This window comes from Crocodylus siamensis, unplaced genomic scaffold, assembly GCF_052110815.1.
Source record: "Crocodylus siamensis isolate JL-2025a unplaced genomic scaffold, ASM5211081v1 HiC_scaffold_31, whole genome shotgun sequence".
In the NCBI taxonomy this organism is placed as follows: Eukaryota; Metazoa; Chordata; order Crocodylia; family Crocodylidae; genus Crocodylus; species Crocodylus siamensis.
The window spans coordinates 68,163-85,859 of NW_028324441.1; the positions used below are offsets into that span (position 1 = coordinate 68,163).

The window sequence follows — 17,697 nt, forward strand, 5'->3', positions numbered from 1 at the left end:
TGGGACCACTTTGGCCACTTACTCCAGGTTTGGATGCAGCAGGCAGATTCCTCATACAAATTTGTTTGGGGCTGGGGGAGTTTAAATTGGTGGCCCATTTCTTCACAGATAAATGTGGTTCCAGGTGTTTTGAAGGTTTTCATAGGCTTTGGTGAAGTTACCTGAACGTTCAAGGCTAAGGGAAAGTAGTAAATACAGGGCCAGATTAATGATGTTGAGGCCAGAGGTGGGGTCGCCCTTTGATCCAGGATCCAGGGGACTACAGCAGTCACCCAGGAAGGAGGTGGGCAATCAGGATGAGCTCTTTCCTCTAAAGGAATTTACAGCCTCCCAGGCCTATGCCTGCATGTATGCCAGCTGCTATGGGATAGTCGGGGATGGAGGTGCTCAACCTCCATTGTTGGTGCAGCTCCTTCTGGCATGTGTGACTAAATAGGCAGCAGATCAGGGACTGCAATGTGTCTGGGGACCCCTGCAGGTAGCTGTCCTAACCCAAAGGTGAGAGGGATTTGTCTCCATAGTGCTAGTGGAAGCTGGAACTGATACTTCCTTCTGTGATGGGTAGAAACCATCTCATCTTTCCCTGGATGCTTCAACCCATTTGTTCTTGTGCTGACACATGTGTAGAGCAATACTGACCCCTCCCAACCTTCATTTTACTTGGTTGAACAAGCCATGCTATTTAAGATTTCTGTGCAAGTGTTGCCCTGTGGGGTCATGGCAACTCTCAGGATCTCAATATTACGCTGTTAGACAGGAGGGTGTAACACAATTGCACATATCCAAACACACAAATCAATTAGGTACATACATACATACACACACTACCAGCTCAGGCACATACACATCCAAACCAGCCTAGGCACATGCATACCTAATACCAATTCAAGCACATAAACTATACACCTCAGAGGTTAGACACAGATCACTAATTCATATGCACACAATGCCATATATATATATACACACACACACACCCCCACTTACACTAGCAACTCAGGTACACGCACGTTCAAAATAACTAGTTTAGGTTCATGCACACTTATCACCAGTTAAAGCCCATACATGCTACACACACCAAATTTAGACAGAATCAGTTACCAGTTACCAACACCTGCACATTCAATACACATATAGGTGCTGGAAGCTGGAAAAAGGCTCCAGATGCTGGAGGAAATTGCAGGACAGATAAGAGAAGTTGGGAAGCTGCAGGAGGAGGGGGCGGGGTTACAGAAGGTGCCGGGGAAGCCTGAAAACAGAGAGAGGGACAGCAGAAAATCACAGGAAAAGCAGCAGGTGGCAGAGCAGCAAGAAAGCAGAGAAAGACAGCAGAAAGTCACAGGGAAAAGGCAGTAGGAGCAGGGGAGGCTGAGAGGTGGCAGAAAAAGGGAGATGGAATTGGAAGGAGATTGGGAAATTAGCAGAGAGTGTGGGGACTAGAGTCGAGAGAGAGAGAGAAAGAGAATGAGGCTGTAATTTAAGATAAGGAAGGGACTGGGATTTAGTAAAACATGACCCAACTCAGGGTTGCAAATGACAGTGGTTTTATTGAACAGGGGAGATGGTGACGGTGTCTTATTGGTTCCCTTGTACCCCCCCCCCACAATGGCAGCAGGGGTTAGAGAGGCTTGGTGCAGGGGCTGAAGTCCACTGAAGTCCAGGAGGAGAGAGAGAGGGGGGGGGGGGGAATGAGAGTCTAAATTGTAGAAGGAGGTGTGCAGGTAATATCTACTTATCCAGGCTGGAAAGGGGTCCTTGTCCAGTAGATGTTGTCCAGAGCGGGGTCGCTGGCAGGGGCTTTGGGTGGATAGGCGAGGTGGTATGGTGCTAGTCCAGATGGAGAGTGCGTCCCACTGGGTCTGTCTTCACTGCCCCTTTTTATAGGGGCAGACCTTGTGTGACACTAGTGACAGAAGGCATGCCCAGGCAAGGGTCATCCCCTGGCGTACTGAGCATGTGTGCTCCATGCAGGGATGTGCAGTTTTGGGTGTCTGTAATGGTGAGAGTTGCTGGTTCTGCAGGGTCTTTTGTCTTTCAAATGCTGGTCTTGTCTCTGCTCCTGGGTGAGGTCTGTGGTTCCTGGATGAATCAATGCGAGGTGATGGCCCAGTTGTTAAAGGCCATTCAGTAGAGGCCTGCTACCATTGTATTTCAATCATTCCTAATCACACTCATTCACCTGGGAACCAATTTACATGGGAGAGATACGTGACTCATACAGTTGCGACACACAGGGGATGCCCGGGCAGAGGATACAAGATGGAGACTTGACATATAAAATGGAAACTTGACATGACTTTGGTTCACTTACAAACACAGGCCTAAACCATACAATATCCATATGAAACAATAAAAATCAACGCAAACTTAATAAAAATACAATATAAAACAGTGGATACAAAAACTTGCTACAAAAATAAAAATGTTTAAAGCTTAACCTACATTTGAGCTTACTTATAGGGAATAGGGAGGGAGATAAAAAGTCAGAAATGGTTGGGGAATGGGAGCAAATGCAATAAAAAAAAGAAAAGAAAAACTGGGGGTTTTGCTACACAAGGACACACTACCCTTTTCCTAATTGTCTTTACAACTTCTCTGCGGCTCCTTAAGTGCAAAGGTACTGATGGTAGAAAGTATTAAGAGGGTGGAACAGAGAGTGTGAAGCTGGATGCCCTTCCCGGGAGTGGCTGGAAGGCCCTGGAAGAGCAAAAAGATTCCCTTTTTGACCTGCTCACTAAGGAAACACTCTTCCCGTTCTTTGCTTGCCATACCTTGATGTCTTTTATGGTTATAAAAGGGAGGCTGCCCCATGGCTTCCCAGACCTGGTCTTGTTTTAATGACTGCATGGGGGCTGCAGTCCTTTGCTTTAATGGCTAATTGCTTGGCTCTGCACCTTCACTTCACCATGCCCCATGCCTTGCACATGGCATCATTCTGGACATTTTCCTTGGCACACACCTACACTGATGCACACCTCTCCTGGGCCCTCATGTCCCTCCATCTCTCACACAGCCCCTTCCTGCATCCTCCAACCTCTTGGTCCCTCAGTCATTCCTTCTGTGGACTTCCAGTTGCTTTGGTGTCTTTACATGGTCTCTCTCTATTCCTGGCCCCTCACTTGACCTCTCTCCATTCCTTACTGGACTGCTGGATGCTTCTGGTCTGACTGCGTTATTCTTGGCCCCCTGGCTGGGCCTCTGGACTATCTAGTCCTACTCTTGCATTTATACTGAGATGTGCCCCCTAGCCTTTTCCCACCAAGAAGTGCAAGGCAAGTGGGGGTGGAGTTTTGGGGCTCCCCAGATTTGTCGCTCCCTAGGGTTTATCTGCCACTTTCTAGGGGCTGCTCTGCCACAGTCAATTTAACTACAGTGGCTGCAAACCCACTGAGGGTACAGTTTTTGGTCATACTCAAGACCAGCTTAGGACCTTGCCTCTGTCCCAACAATCATACTGTCCCTGGCCAGAAACTCTGGCTACACACCCTTTGGTCCCTTCCTGATGTCACCCCTCTGGACTCCTTTGGGCCTGGCTGGCTATCTCTGTATCTCTCTCAGCCCCTGGATTCACTGGCTCCAGTGCAGCCCCCTTCTGGGGCTCAGCTTTCACCTTCTTCCAGGATGCCTCTGGCCATGGCTCTCCAAACTCTGGATCCTCTGGTCTCAGTGCGGTCTCGGACCCTCATTTACATCCAGTGGTCCTGTCACTGCCATTGTCATTCTGAGCCTCAGTTATTTTGAACTCTTCCTTTCTGGTTGTGGCCACACCTGGGACTTTGGCCCATGCGAGGTACTAGCTCTGCGTTAGGCCAGTTGAGAATGCTGGGTGCCTCTCTGGCTCTGGCAGTCTATCGCTGTAGCCTCTCCATCCTCTCTGGGTCCTGGCCATGCTAGCCATCCAGCAAGATTGTACCGAATTTAGCTCTCCAGCCTACCAGTCTGCATTCACTCACAGGTCTACTCTCTCAGGCTGCTCAGCAGGTCACTTAGGGCACTCATCCCCTGTCTTTGGGCTTCACTTGGACCCCACAATCAGTCTTGTAGGCTGAGAACCTCCCTCTGTCCTCCCCCAAGCCTCACAACATGTCTTCTGTGTTAACCTTCTCTCTCTGGGCTTACCCAGATCCCTGACCTGATTCCCTAGGAACCTCCTGCAGCCCCTTAGTTCCTACCAAACCTCCAGGCTGCGTTAGGTGCTACCTTCGGGAGCTGCAACTATGATGCTGAGGCATTGTCCTCTCAACAGGCTCCAGATCTTATTGCTGGGCTTCTCTCAGAGCCTGGGATTACAACTGCTGTAAACCTAGCCCTCCTTCTGGGGCAGATGACTCCCTCCTCAGTCAAGCAAGTCGCTCCACCCAATCAAGCCTCACCTGTGGCTCCCTGAGTCAGCTGCTTCCTCATTTAGCTCTGGCCCACAACTGCTGGTGGCTTCACAGGCTGCCTGACCTGATGTGGGATGGGCAGAGATATATGTAGATGCAGAGAATATGTGAGTGGGAAAGGGTAGGGAGAATATAGAGAGGGAAAGAGAGGAGAAGGTGATTCAGGGGAGAATTGTGAAAGGGGATGAATAGGAAGGAATTCAAGACAGAACTAATTGTATGATGGAGGCATCAGAGCTGGGAGGAGGAAACTTTCCGGCAACTTCAGTGGATAAGACATGGGTGCTGCTGACCATCCAGGTGTGATGTCTGCTTGTGAACACATGGGAGTCCAATGCTGGCTTTTTGATGTTCATGTGTACATATGCATGCCACTCAAGAAACTCCCACATTTTGTCACAAAGTACTGGGGTTCCAGAGGGAGGACAACACAATCTGGGGTGTGTGGGATAAGTATTGGCAGAGACCTAGCACACTTATTGCACGGGTATGGCAAGACTCAGAGCAAGCCAGAAAACTGAAGTGGCCTTCTGTAGGAGAAACCTAGAAACTACATCTACATATCAGTTAAACTCAGTGTCACTAAAGAAAACGAATTAAAATATCCACTTCAAAGACTGTAAATATATTCTGGTGCTAACCTAAGTCACTTATTGTCCCCAGTAGCCTTTTATCCTCACTACCTCACATTGCACTTTTATATATTTCTCACAGTGCATTTTTATATTTTATCTGTCTCATCTTAACTATGGCATTTTTTATTTTATATTTTATACTTTAAACCCTTAAATAATGTACTTTCTGTAGAATGAAGTTACACCCTGGACCGTTGTTAAAACCTGCATTCAAATTGTAATTGTAAAGTGATAAAATATGCTAAATTGGGCAGTTCCTTGAATGACTACGAGTATGAATGATAAATCGAGTACCTCTGGCTGTCAGTTGACAATAGCTTAGCCTGAGAAACCTACCATAACAAAACTCTATTGTACAACCCATTTTAAGCTAATCAAGCCAAAGAACTGATTCCTGGAAGTGAGCACCCACCCTATTTCCTATTCCTGTAATCCATGACAATACAGCCATTAAGTCAATAAATCAAGGGTGGACTCCCGAAACTTCAGGTACCAGCAGGCAGAGACCTCTGAGACTAACAGCTGTTATGTACTGCTTAAAACCCACGTGGGATAGCGACCTCCGGATTGGTCGGCCAAGATGATGCTGGGGGTTAACAAGTCTGCCATAAAGGGATAAAAGGCAGTTAAGTGTGGCCCTCAGTGGTGCCCTCTCATCCAGGACCTGACCTACTGAGACAGAAGGACAAGCAGGAGACCCCCTTCTGGAGAAGACGTTGCCTTAAAGGAAGCTGACCATCGACAGCAGACTCCATGGCCTTGGCTAGGTAGATAGACTGACACCAGTGCTCTCACAATCACTACAGCAGCTACTATACACTATACTACATGGGTTTAAATGACTTGAGTTTGAATTTGTGAGTGCATGTGTGTGTGTGTGCATGCGCTAAGGTGACCAGTACCACCCATAACTCAAAGTTTGCATTTATGATTTTATTGGTAAGTTTACATCCCATCCAATAAACTAGAATGTATTATGATGCCGTGAGTGGGTGCTTTGTTGCCAGCAGAATTTGCCTGAAGAATGGGGAGCTGCCAGGTGCCCAATGCCCAATGCCACAGCATGCAGAAGGTGTCCACGCTTACTCTCTGACCACTCTCGAGGCCCCATCTAGCCCCCTGGAAATCCTATAATTTTCCTCTCTGTTCCATTGTTTTAGAGGAAGAACTTGCTCAGGGGAGTTGTCTAGATTGTGTTATGGAAGGCAAACTTTTTGGTTTTATAACATCTGAATCTGAGCATGAGGATTGTCAAAGTGAGGAGAGGTCAGTGTTATGATAGGCTAGTCTTATTTTCTCCCTAACTATGACCTTTTCAAAGCCTTGCCTGATAAGTACAGGGTGAGAACATCAGGATTTGGTTTAGCAGAGCAGGCAGCTAGTGGAAGCTGAGATTGGGCTAGATCGCCCTGGTCACTGACCTGGAGTGCTGCACCCCAGAAATTGAGCTTTTATTTAAGCTTGTATGTATGTAGGTGGCGTTTTCTTCCCTGAAAGGAAGGCAGCAGGGGGAGCTGAGGGCTGTAGTCACAGGATAACTTGGGAGCCCTGGCACCAAGTGTCATGTGCAGGAAGGAGTTAGGCACCCTAACAAATTATAGAGTATGACGGGAGAGTTGGTGACCTACCAAAGTGGTTCCCAATTTTTTTATACTGTGGCCCAGTGGGAAAGGGATGGGGTACCTGGAGCCAGCTGCCTCCCTGCTGGGACTGCACTGTCACACAGCTTTAACCCCAGAAGCCACTGCCTGGGTGGACAGATGGCGGTCTGAGCCAGGGGCTTATGCCACAACCCACCAGTCAGCCTGTCAAGGACTGGTGTTGGGCCACGGCCCTGCAGTTGGGAACCTCTGACTTACAAAAGCAGTTAGTCCAAAAGAGGACCAAGGCACTTGTTGTGGAAACGAAGCACTGAGGTGCCTCTGTCCAAAACTGTCATCCTGGAAATGCCTACTCAGAAATGCCTGCCCCCTAATCCCAGAGTTGCTTAAAGCCCATCAATACCTCAGGTTTGACCTTAAAGCTCCTCAAGTGCCTAAAAGCCTGTTGCGGGGCCTGTGCCAAAGAGCCTCAGTCTTCACAGCATGGAGCATCTCTGCACTTATCTCCTGTCTAAGCTGCTCTGGGATCCTTACTTCATTGAAGTCCCATGTGGGTAGAGAGGAGCTGGGTATTCTTAGTAGTGTCTGTCCTGGATCTTGCTCTTTCCAGGGAAGCTCTGCCTGCAGCCTTCCCCTAAAACGGCTTGTCTGGTCTCCTTCCTGAAGGACCCCCATCACCCAGCCATAACCTGGCTTCTGGAGGAGAAACTTCTGGCTTCAAGATCCTGGCTCTTCTTCGGAGGGGGGGGGGAAGGAGGAGGTGAGAGAGCCAGTGTCCCAAACAGTGCAGCAGACAGCTCTGCTTCAGCCTTCAGCAGTGGTGGGTGGGAGAGAGGGGCAGTGGGGGTGGAAGGGATGTGCCCTGTACCCCCTCTGGATCTGTCCTTGACACCAGCTCTTCTGGCCCTCATTTCACTGAGTGTAATGACACATCACTGAGTGTTTGGGATCCCATTCCAGGCTGCTGAAGAGCTTGTCTGTACCTCAGTGTTGATATCTCCTGGCATATGGGGCAGGGGGACAACCGTGCCTCGCTCATGTGTAATCCACCTGATTTTGAGTACCACAGTGAGTCTGTTTTGGCTCATCACTTGAGGCCTGTTCTCAAGCCCTGGAACTACAGTAGCATCAGAAAAAGGCCTGGGGATGTGCCAGGAGTAGTCTTACTGCAAACCTCTGGGGATGAAGCATCTTGAGGACCTAGGTAGGTGGGGCCTGCTGTGGCCCCTCAGTACTGGGATGAGCTGCATGGTGTGGCCTAGAGGTGGCCAAGCTACAGCTTGGGTAGCCTGACTGGCTGGCACAAAGCTGATTGGGGAAGGCACAGGAAGCACAGCAACAGACAGGGCAGGGAGCAGAAAGCTGAGAGGCAGATCAGGTATGGGAAGGGAATCAGAGTGGCACTTGGCAGGGTATGGGGATAATTTGTGGCATGCCTGCCAAAATGTTTGGCCCCCACTGGTGTAGACAAGTCTGCATCTCTATTTATTATGTAGGATCCAGCCTTCACATGGCACAGAGCAGGCTCCCGCCTCACCTGTTGGTGGTTACAGTACCCAACAGGGAGATTCATTAGGAGAAAGATCCCCCCCAGAAAGCCATTTGTTAGACATGCAGAGGCTTTGTCAGACATGCAACCTGCATCCTTAGCAGCAGTTATCTATAGTATGAGCAGAGCTCTGCTGGTTTACATGACAGAGGACCTGGCTTCTTTGAGTAGGATGGAGCTTCAGACAATTTACGCCAGCTGGGATCTGGCCCATTATTGTAACATGAACATGTTTCAACCATAAAGATTAAAACAAAACTGGAGTCTGTTCTAACCTCATGCACTAGGGCTTGGAATCTGCTATGGCTTGACATTGCCCCTTGTGCCATTTGTTTAAGACCCTTGAATGGAGAGGGCCATAGGTTCTGGTCTGTGCCTCAATAGTTTTTATGCAACTTTATTTCTTCTTCATTGACATCTGGGACTAGGGCTGTAGCTCATAGCCACCTCACACCTAGGACAATATCACTGTCACTGCACCATAGCTCTGGCATTGCCCTCCCTTTGAAGCCCTTAAAAGGAGAGGGCCATGGATTGCAGCCTCATTGGCCTTTTTGCTCCTTTACTTCTTCTTTATTGACATAAGGAATTAGGGCTGTAGCTCATAGCCAGCTTGTACCTAGGACAGTATCTCTGTCACTGCCCCATGCTTCTTTTGTCTTTTTATCCTCATGTACCAAATATATTTTCCTCTGAGCTGCTCTGTGGTCACCTTCCTGGAGGAGGGCTGGAGGATGTTGAAAGCCATTTTTATCTCATGGCCTGCTGATGAGAGCAATTTGCTGAGAAGTGGAATGACAGAATTATAGAAAAATATGGCTGAAAGGGACCTCTAGGGATTCATCTAGTCCAAGCCCTGCTCAAGGTAGAATCATTGAATCTAAGATGTTCAAGAACAGCGTTTGTGCAACCAGCGCTTTAACTTTCTGAACACACAACCTCCAGACCCAATGCTTCAAAAATAAAAAAGACCCTTTATCTTGCTACAGGTAAAGTAGTAGGATGAGGGCATGGTCACATCCTGCTGCTGAAAGGAGTTAGGGGATTAAAAGTACAGTTGAGAGTTCAAAGGAAGAGGCCCACACCTACCCTGCTACAGAGGAAGGCAATGCAGATTTGTACCATGCTGGAAAATACATGTCTAGAACATATCTGTGTCTTCAGTTCGTGGGGAAGAGCCTGACCTACTTTTGTTGGAAAAAAATAGTTGGTCCTCCTCCTTTTTTCTGTGGGCGATTATGAGCAAACCCAGTCAACTTGCCATGGGTGAAATTAGAAACTAAAATCTGGGAAAATGCCAAAAGGGGCTAAGTGGCATCTCGGTCACATAGTGAAGGACAGTTCTCTATCCACTTTTTCCGCACCATTCTTGTTTGTATGGATCTCAGTTAAAATGATAGCACAGGGCAGCTAGGATCCCTCATAAATCATCTTTTCTCCAAACAGAAACTCCCTAGTCTTTTTGGTTTCTTCTTATGTTGAAGCTATACTATGGCTCTTATCATCTTTACAGCCCTCCTCTGTATTTCTAGTTCCACCCTGTCCTTCCTGGGATGGGGTGATGAGAACTGCACACAAGTGTCCCAGATGTGGCTGTATTCTAGATTGATATACTGGCAAAGTGATGTTTTCTTCTTTGTTTTATTTAGGGTTGTGAATCCTCATCAGAGTGTGGTGCGTGAGTTGATGAGAAGGAGTAGGGGTTGTAAGGTTCACCTTCTGCCAGGTGCAGCAGACTGGCTATTGTGGGGACAACCTTGAAGCACTGAACTCTCCCCATGCACTACATAGGGCAGGGGTCAGCAACCCCAGGCCATTTTGCTCGGCACACCACCGTCAGCCCGGGCTCTAAGCAGCTGCTGCCAGCCACAGAGCCCAGGCTGCTCCCAGCAGGAAGCTGGGAGGCTGCAAGCCCTGCTGCAAGCAGACCAGGCTCCATGGCTCAGCTGCAGCTGGGAGGCTGCAAACAGCTGCTCCGGGCTCTGGCATGTCAGCTCTCCGGCACCTGCCAAGGTAGACATTGTGTCTTTTTTGGCAGTCCAGCCAAAAAATGTTGCCTACCCCTGACATAGGGGAACCAAGCTCATTATTCAGGCCTATGGATTCCCTGAGGAAGCAGCAAATGTAAAGGACAGGCCCTGCAGTATTTTGCATGGGAGGAAATTTTCAATAGAGAAGATTTTTGGGCAATTTTTTTCTATGATAGTTTTTGTCCAAACATGGCGTGTTGCAGCACAAAATGGCATTTGGAGTGAGGAGCCCTCCATTTTGATGCTCTATATTGCTCAGAAAAGCATCTGAAGGAGTATTAGAAAGTTGACCCTTCCCTGTGGAATTATTCATTCTGTATAGTACAAAGAAAGGCATCCCATGAAGGAAAGTTCACTCAGCGACACTTGTAAGCAAGGCATAATACGAAGGGAGGGAGGAAAATGTAATTGATGGGGCACTGGGAACCAGGATTCTGGTTCCTCCGATGATGAACCACTGATTGTCTTGTCCATGTCAATACCAAGGTCTTTGGGAAAAGGATGATTCTTACTATGTTTACTTTGTATTTAGTATAAAAGAGCCCCCATCCCAGTTGGAACTCATAGGGTGCATCCACACATGCAAGCACATGAACTTGCAGCAGCTCAAATAGAAGTGGTGCAAATTTGAGCCAGGGCTTTTTGCCTCAGCACACGTGCTTGGACATACACTTTGTTGTGGAGCAAATTGTGCCACTTGGGGCAAAATAACCCTGCCTGGCTCCCCCTGGACCTGCAGCCAGGGGGAGCTAGAGCCTGGGGCCAGTACCTGTGCTGTCCCCATCCTACAAAAAGCTGCTCTGTCAGGTAACTCAGGACAATTTGCTCTCAGGAGCTTCTGGGGGAGGAGCCTCTAGGAGAAGGCTGTCCCAGGCTGCTGCTGCTGTGGCTGGCTGCTGGAAGCCTGGTCTCAGGAGCTTCTGGGGAGAAGATGGCCAGGCCCTTTCCTGCCTCTGGCTACTATTAGCTGCTGGCTTGGTCTCACAGCCTTTGGAGTAAGTTTGCCACACCCCTTCCTGCCTTGCGCGGCTGCTGCTGTTGCTTCCCCCGCCAGTGGGGGGTCCTCTGCTGCATGCTGCTACCCCCCTCAGGGAGGGGCCCACTGTACTGCACCCCAGCACCGCACCCCAGCTTCTACACCCCTGTCCTGGTCTGCTGCCCAGCCTGCCACCAAGCTGCGGTTGGGGGACAGCCTGGGGAGGGAGACTGCGCTGCCTGTGTGCCCCTCCCCCACCATCACTGCTGGAACCTAAAGGAGCCTTACCTGCCCCAGCTGCCTTGGCAGGACCCCCACCTTCACCTCCACTTTCACCAGAAGCCCTGGGGCACTCGCATCATGAGTGCCCCATGGGCCAGGCAGGGAGGGAATCTGTGGGTCCCACTGGAAAAAGGGGTGCCCATACCACCAATACCCCACCCCCCTTAGGTCCCCCTGGCACCCCAGCCACAACTATGAGCCCATCCATGAGCTCAAGGGACCCTGCCCCCCAACCAAGTCTAGTGGAGTCCCAGGAAGGGCACCAGCAACTGGGGCAGAGAGGGAGAAGAACCCCCCTGCCCCTAGTCATACCTCCATTGGCGAGTGGGTGCAGGTCCCTTCCGGGTCTAAAATCAAGAGGAAGTCCCAGCCACAGCTGGAACCCTCTGACATGGAGGACTCTTCTCCTTCTCCCAAGACCACCACATGGGGGGAAGGAGTGGCCCAGCCTCCAGGGGAATTCCCATCTGTGCCTGACATGCCACCCCCAGGAAAGATCAAACAGGTGATCCCCACAGAGGAGGTTTCAGGGCTGCTAGATAGTCCCAAACAGGAGCCCATGGGGGAAGCCCTTCATTCTGCTGGCACAGATAAAGGCCTGTCCCCCTGAAACCACAGGCCCTGAGGCATGCCCAAAGGAAGACCTGGCGGCAGAGCCTCCTCCCTCTGATCTAGGGGATACAAAGGCCCTGGGGTTCACCCCAGTTAATTCTGAGGGAGGAGGTCCCCTTTCCCAGGACCCCGAGGCAGATGCCAGAGCCACCCCAGTGCCTGGTGGGTCTCTTCCCTCCCCCTCCCAGGAAAACCTCACCTGCAGCCTGCTCCATAGTCCTGCACCAGAGGGGGTTGTGATAGGGTCCCCAATCAATGGGCTGAGCTCATCTCATTGTGGCTACACTCAGGGGCACACTCAGCAGAGGGAGGCGGTTCAGAAGCAGCTTGAGCAGGAAGTGCTAGAGATGGAGAGGCGCCTGGCCATCAACTCAACCAACCCGTCCCTCTGTGGAGAGTGTCAGCAGACAGACCTTACAACAACAGGCTGGGATCCATGGGGCTCTTTAGCCTGGAAAAGCACAGGCTCGGGGTGATCTGATGGCCACCTATAAGTTTATCAGGGGTGACCACCAGGATCTGGGGAATGTTTGTTCACCAGAGCGTCCCAAGGGATAATGAGGTCAAACAGTCATAAACTACTGCGAGACCGTTTCAGGCTGGACATAAGGAAGAATTTCTTTACTGTCCGAGCCCCAAGGTCTGGAACAGCTTGCCATTGGAGGTGGTTCAAGCACCTACCTTGAACACCTTCAAGAGCAAATTGGATGCTTATCTTGCTGGGATCCTATGACCCCAGCTGACTTCCTGCCTTTGGGCGGGGGGCTGGACTCGATGATCTTCTGAGGTCCCTTCCAGCCCTAATGTCTATGAAATCTATGAAATCTATGAGAGGCGGGAAGAGCTTTGTGCTCTGGATGACCACCGCACCTGTGGTGCATTTGTCCGCTCATGAGTCCAGCTCCTTTGGAAGATGGACCGCAGATCCCTCTTCTTGTATGCCCTGGAGAGGAGGCGGGGGGCCAAGAAATACATCACCTGCCTTCTGGTGGGTGACGCACCCCCCTCACGGATCCAGGTGAGATGTGCCAGCGCACACGGGCCTTCCTGAAGACCTCTTCTCCCTGGATCCGATCGATGCTGAGGCCTGGCAGACCCTGTGGGAGGGACTCCTGCAGGTCAGCATGGGTGACGAGGACTGGTTGGAAGGTCCTCTCACTCTGGCTGAATTTTTGGTCCCCCTTTGCCTGATGCGTGGCAACAAGGCTCTGGGCATCGACGGGCTGACCTCAGAGTTCTACCGGGCTTTCTGGGACATCCTCGTCCCGGCTCTTGCTGTGGTCTGGGCCAAATCTGAGGGAAGTGGGAAGCTCCTCCTGTTATGTTGGAGGGCTGTGCTGACCCTTCTGCCAAAGAAGGGAGATCCCCGTGACCTAAGGAATTGGCATCCCATGTCCCTCCTCTGCACAGACTACAAGGTGGTAGTGAAAGCCATCTCACTACGCCATGCTGACAGACACGATCTATCCTGACCAGATGTACACAGTGCCCAGATGTTCCATCTTTGACAACCTGTACCTGGTTCAGGACCTCCTGAAGCTAGTACACCAGGAGGGCCTGTCTTTCACCCTCCTATCCCTGGAGAAGAAGAAGGCATTTGACAGGCATTTGGCACGCTGAAGCCCTTTGGCTTTGGGCCCTGCTTCATGTGGGCTCTCCAGGTGCTGTACACCTCTGTTGAATGTTTGGTCAAGCTCTACTGGACCCTGACAGAGCCCATCCCATTCAGCAGAGGGGTGCGTCAAGGCTGCCCACTGTCAGGCCAGCTGTACGCCTTGGCCCTGGAGCCCTTTCTCGTTCTCCTGCGGAAGTGGATGGCAGGGTTGATGCTCCAGGAGCCGGCAGTGCAGCTGGTCCTGTCAGCGTATGCTGATGATGTACTCCTCATGGTCCAGGACCCAGGTGACCTGGCATGGGTGGAGGCCTGCCAGGCATTGTACTCAGCGGCCTCCTCTGGCCGGGTCAACTGGGTCAAGAGCTTTGGCCTGGTGGTGAGTGACAGGTGGCAGGTGGGCTCACTCCCACCCGCACTCTGTGGGATCCGCTGAGGCGTGGGCTCGTTGCTTTATTTGGGGGGTCTACCTGTCCCGCACAGACCCCTCCCCACCAGAGAACTGGCACCAGCTGGAGGCAAGGGTGGTGGAGTGGCTCCGTGCATGGGCAGGGCTCCTGTGATGTACCTCCCTGCGTGGGAGAGTGGCGGTGCTGAGCCAGCTGGTCCTGTCCATGCTCGGACACACCCTGCCTAAGCCCCCTGAGGTCCTAGCGGGACTCCAGAGATGAGCGCTGCAGTTTTTCTGGCTGGGATGGCACTGCAGAGGTCCTGAGCCTCCCCTTGTGGGAGGGCGGCCAGGGCCTGATTTGCCTGCGGAGCCAGGTCTTGGCATTCCACCTTCAGGACCTGCAACGACTGCTATATGGTGTCAGTAGCCACGCGGCATGGGGCCACCTGGGGTGTGCTTTCCTCCACCACTTCCGAGGCCTCTGATACGACTGGCAGCTCCTCAGCCTGCAAGGCTTCTTCCTGCAGGAAGATTTGGCTGAATCGATTTGGGACAGAGATTTGAATCACCAAATCTAATCACTGTCCCCCAAATCGGCCAAATCCGAATCTGAAGTGAATACTAGCCACTTTGCACAGGCCTACTAGATATAGGCAATAAATACTATTAATTTATATGATTCAGTAGACATATAACTAGTTTTATCCTAGTCTTTCCATGCCTTTAATAAATGAGCAAAGAAACTACAGTAAAACTCTGTTACCTCTATCCCCCGTTCCTGGGGGATGCTGAATAAAAAAATATGCTGGTTAATTGATATGCTGGTTAATTGGCCCCAGCTGCCACTTCTCATGCCACATCCTGGCATCCCTCCACCCTTCCCGTGGCATCGCTGCCCCTCCTGTGGGACAGGGAGATGGGTCCTGCACAGCCCCACACAGCCTGTTATGTCCCCGGGCCATAGGCGCTCGGCAGCACAGGCTGTTTTGCCCTGAGCCATGGGGCTCAGAGAAACCCAAAGTGCCATGGTGGGCACTTCCGGTTTCATTTTATCTTACAAGCCGGCATGCCGGTTATTGGAACATGCTGTCTTGTAAGATGCCGGATAACAGAACTTTTACTGTACCTTTTTATTGTCTTTGTAAGTGAATTTTAAATTGATATTTTTTTCTCAGTATGAAAGTCTCTAAAACACATGTCCAGCATCCTGAGTCCTTCTCAAAGACCCTCACAGATTAAGAGCCCTGCCCAGTGCCTTCATTACTTCCCTGTTTCTCAGGCTGTTGATGGGCGGGGGGGTTGATCATTGGCGCGAGGACAGTATAGAAGACAGCCAGCACTTTGTTCAGGGCTTTCCAAGTATCCACTGCTGGGGTGAGATGCACAGTGATTAGGGTCCCAAAAAAGACGGTTACCACAATGAGGTGGGAGGAGCAGGTGGAAAATGTCTTTTGTCTCCCAGTGGTAGATGGGATTCTCAGGATGGTGGGAAGGTACAAGCATAGGATGCCACAGTGAGTAGAAATGGGGGAAATGCCCGTAAGCAAGTAAAGGCAAAAATTGCCAGTCGGACCAGGTGGGTGTGTGCACAGGACAGTTGTAGCAGGGGTGTCAGATAAGATAAGAAATGTTCAATTTCATTGGGGCCACAGGAAATGAACACTGGCATTAAGCTTATTGTTATGGTAGAAACCAGGTAGCCAGTTATCCAGAAACCTGATGCTAATTTAGCACAGATCCTTAAGTTCATTGCAGCTCCATAATGCAGGGGGTTGCATGTTGTTAAGTACAGGTCACAGGACATGACTGACAAGAAGACACATTCAGTACAGGCAAGGTAATTAAGATGTAAAACTGAAGAAGGCAGCCAAGGGAGGAAATTGTTTTGTTCCCGGTAAAGAAACCTGAAAGTATCTTGAGCAAGATGGTGGAGTTGTCTGGCTTTTCTTTCTCTTGCCTCTCAGTTCTGCTCGTGTCCTGTCTCTGTCTCTCTCCCCCTTGTCCCTGGGTGCCTCGTGTTTCAGGACTTCTCTAGAGTGCCCCCCCTCGAGATGAGAAATGGCTGGGAGTCTCTTCAGCTGTTTGACTGGAACTCCCTTGATGTGTCAACAGAAGCCCATTAGTTTTTTCTTGCTTCATGGCCCAAGACCCACTAACAGAGCACAGAGGCTGATCTCTCCAGTTCTGCATGTCAACATAATTATCTACTTCTTCCCCTGCATAAAAGCTGGTCAGAAAAAATAAGGCATGCAGTATTATTGTAATGTGAACACATTTAAAGGAGAAAAATTACAACAAAACCAGAGCCTGTTCTAACCTCACCCATCAGGGCTTGGAATCTGCCATGGCCTGGCATTGCCTCTTGCATCCTCCCCTTGAGGCCCTTGAAAGGAGAGGGCCATGGGTTCTGCTCTCTGCCTCAGTGGTTTTTCTGCTCCTTTATGTTTTCTTCATTGACATTTGGGACTAGGGCTGTAGCTCATAGCCACCTCACACCTAGGACAGTATCCTTGTCACTGCACCATGGTTGTTTTGCTTTGTTCTCTCCCTGTCCCAGCATATCTTTCCCTCTTAGCTGCCCTGCGATGAGAAGTGGAATTGTAGAATTGTAAAAAAGTCAGACTAGAAGGGACCTCCAGGGAGCCATCTAGTCCAAATGGTGCTCTTGGCAGAATCATCCTATCTAACTCATCCAAAAGTACTGTTAGTCTAAGCTGTTCTTCAACTTTCTGAAGGACTCTAACACACAATCTCCAGGTCTAATGCCCTAAACACACTTTATGTTGCCACAGGTAAAGCAGAAGGATGAAGGCACTGCCAGTGTTACCAAAAGGAAGAAGTTGGTTAAAAGTACACTTGAGAGGTCCAAGGAAGAGGACCACATCTACCCTGCTGTAGAGGAATGCAATGCAGGTTTGTGCCCTGCTGGAAGAGATGTGTCTAGAATGTGTATGTCCAGTTCCATGAGGAAGGACGTGAAAGTCTAGGCTTTTGCTGGAAAAGGTTGGTGGATCTACTCCATTTTTCTGTGGGCAGTTATGGGCAAACCCGATCAACCTGCTTCTACCCCATCCTTCTTGGGATGGGGTAACCAGAACTGCACAGAGTGCCACAAATGTGGCTGTATTTTGGATTCATATACTGTCACAAAGATGTTTTCTGTTTTATTTTCATTCAGGATTGTGAATCCTTATCAGACTGAGGTTTGCAAATTTGTGACAGGTAAATTTTAAGAGTAGTGATTTTAAGACCCATCTTCTGCCAAACTGGCCATTGTGGAGACTATCTTGAAGCCCCAAACATTCCCTATGCACTGTATGGGGAGGCCAATCTCCTTATTTAGGTCTATGGATTCCCCCAGGAAACAGGGGATGTAAAGGACAGGCCCTGCAGCACTGCCCATGGGAGGAAATTTTTAATAGAGATGATCTTGGGGACTTTTTTTCTCTGTTAGCTTTTGTCCAAACATGGCACATTTCAGCACAAAATGGCATTGGGAGTGAGGAGCGCTCTGTTTGACACATTCTGTATTGGTCAGAAAAGCATCTGAAACAGTATCAAAAAGTTGACCTTTCCCTGTAGAATTCTTCAATCTGCATCTTACAAAGAAAGACAACCCATGAG

The 17,697-nt window shown here is 50.0% G+C and overlaps 1 long non-coding RNA gene across 1 annotated transcript in view; it reads left to right on the plus strand.

Annotated features, from left to right (window-relative positions):
• LOC149851923 (uncharacterized) overlaps positions 1-17,145 on the plus strand; it is a 58,638-nt gene extending 41,493 nt beyond the window's left edge. Inside the window, exon 3 of the long non-coding RNA XR_016439496.1 lies at positions 16,866-17,145. This is a non-coding gene — a long non-coding RNA (uncharacterized LOC149851923). The remainder of the gene's footprint in view (positions 1-16,865) is intronic.
• The last annotated feature ends 552 nt before the right edge of the window (positions 17,146-17,697 follow it).